Source organism: Gossypium hirsutum, chromosome A11 (assembly GCF_007990345.1).
Source record: "Gossypium hirsutum isolate 1008001.06 chromosome A11, Gossypium_hirsutum_v2.1, whole genome shotgun sequence".
Classification (NCBI taxonomy): Eukaryota; Viridiplantae; Streptophyta; class Magnoliopsida; order Malvales; family Malvaceae; genus Gossypium; species Gossypium hirsutum.
Genome location: NC_053434.1, coordinates 95662445 through 95664720, shown reverse-complemented (window position 1 = coordinate 95664720; position 2276 = coordinate 95662445). Strand labels below are relative to the sequence as shown.

Sequence of the window (2276 nt, the reverse complement as noted above, 5' to 3'; positions counted from 1 at the left end):
AAATAAATAATATGTAAAATAATTTAAGATAAATAATGTATAAATGAGTTTAAAATAAATATTATGTAAAAAGAAATTTAAAATAAGTAATATAAAAAACATCTTAAAAAATAAATGGTATATAAAAAATAGATAATACATATAAAAATTTGAAATTGATAATATATGAAAAATTTTAAAGTAATAATAAAACAATTTAAAATGAATAATACATAAAACAAATTTAAAATAAATAATGTATAAAGCAATTTAAAGTATATAGTATATGAAATAATTTAAAATAATATATCTAAAAAAATTTAAAACAGTTTAATATATAAAATTTAAAATAAATAAAATAGTTTAAAATAAAAAAAAAATCAAAGAGTCCAAATTTACATGAATAAGGGCTTGATTGCAATTAAAATGAAATTTTAGGGTCCAAATTTGAATAAAATAAACGTAAGTATATAAAAAGGATTAAATTAAAATCTAAATAAAATTCAAAGGGGAAATTCGCATAAAAAATAAAGCAGAGGACGGATTTGAAACGCGCTGAAACATGCGAGGGGTTAACTGAGAAAATATCCCAAACCCCATTAAGTGCACCACTCCAACTTGCGAATAGAGGGACTAAATTGAATGCAAAATAAAATAAAAGGGTCGAATTAAAAAAGAAAAAAAAAGGCGAGACTTAATCGAAGCACGTAGCAAAAGCGAAAGCCCCATTTGCGCAAATAACCCAAAATAAAAAAAACACACGGATCCCTTTTGTGGAGCGGGTCGGGTTCCGGTCGGCCTTCCCAAAACAATCCCGTTTTGGCGTCTAGGGAGGCCAAATGAAACTACGTTGTTTCAGTGTTTTATAAAAGACTAAATTTGTTTTGAAATTTCATTTTTAGCCATTAGTTTTAAAAAAAAAAACTAAAAGAACTTTGGAATTCTCTCATCCTCTCCCCTTGTCTCCGGTCGAAAGGGCCACTGACCATCCGTTCACCCACCATAGACGGTGGCCGACGTTGCGTAAAATGTGGTTTTTCAGCTCCTTTTCAAATGGGTCTGAAGACGAAACCCTCGAAGCCTGCAAAAACCAAAAGAAAAAGGCCCACTTTCACCCCCTTTTTCGTGTTCGATTCCGACCGTGGAGAGAAACCTCCGATGACGGGACCACAAGGTGACGATGCAGTCGTGAGGTAACTCCGGTGAGCCATTTCCTCTTTTTTTTAATGTAAAAATAACAGAAAAAAAAACTTTAAAGCAATATTTGAAATAAAAAAAGAAAAAGTCACCTAGAAAGTTTTTTAGTTTTTTGATTGATTTTCGTATTTCTCTTTTTTGAACCTGGAGAAGAAGAAGAAACATACAAGCATGTTGATATGGCTTTTATAGCCAAATTACAAGATTTGATTTCTATTTTTTGTTTCTTTGTTATTTGTTTTCTTTGTTTGTCCTTTCTGCTTGCATGTAGATCTTCGTTTTGCAGGTGTCAGAGGCGTGGGTGAGCGATGGTTGGTGCGTGAGGTGGCTGAGCATGCGTGGGGAGGCCAATGGTGGGAGCGGCGGCCGCAATAGGGACTAGCCCTAAGGTCAGTTTGCTGGAAAAAAATTTAAGATAGTGGGCTAGGGTTTCTAGACTTTTGGGCTTATTGGGTTTGAGTAGTTTAGGCCTAGGTTTAATATGTAAATAGACATTTATTTTAGACTATTTTACTATTTGTTTAGGTTTTATTATTTGTTTTGTTGATTTGGGTTTAGTCCAAAATTGGCTATTACACAACTTATTTTTTTTTTATAATTACAAAGAGAGAGAGAGTTTTCAATTATCTGAAAATTTTATGACTTTGGTATATTATACAGTCATCACAAGGAAATTTCAAATATATTGAAGGGTAAAACTCGGAGAAGAGATGATAATGATGATTACGAAGCATTCTTATCATAAAAAGAGGGGAAAAAATGTTAGAAATTTTACTCATTGAAGAATTTTCTGTACAGAAAATATTGATTATATATATATTAATGTAATTTGAATATTTGATTTTTTTAATTTTAAATTAAAGAACATATAATTAAATTAAATGAATATTCTTGTTAATCATGTACTATTTTTATTATGGGTAAACTATATAAAATAGTCATTTAACTATATATATTTTTTATTATAGGCACTTAAAATAAAAAATTTACAATTTAAGCACCAATGTTATTTCGTTAAAACCACAAACAAAAAGATAAAGTGACAGTTAAAAGAATTGATATAATTAGGCACTTAAAATAAAAAAATTTGCAATTTAAGC

The 2276-nt window shown here is 29.5% G+C and overlaps 1 long non-coding RNA gene across 1 annotated transcript; it reads left to right on the top strand.

Moving 5' to 3' along the window:
- The first annotated feature begins 375 nt into the window (after positions 1–375).
- On the top strand, positions 376–2012 carry LOC107891666 (uncharacterized). Its single transcript, XR_001682276.2, has 2 exons — positions 376–1565; positions 1837–2012. It is a non-coding gene; the product is annotated as an uncharacterized lncRNA (long non-coding RNA).
- Positions 2013–2276: the final 264 nt, after the last annotated feature.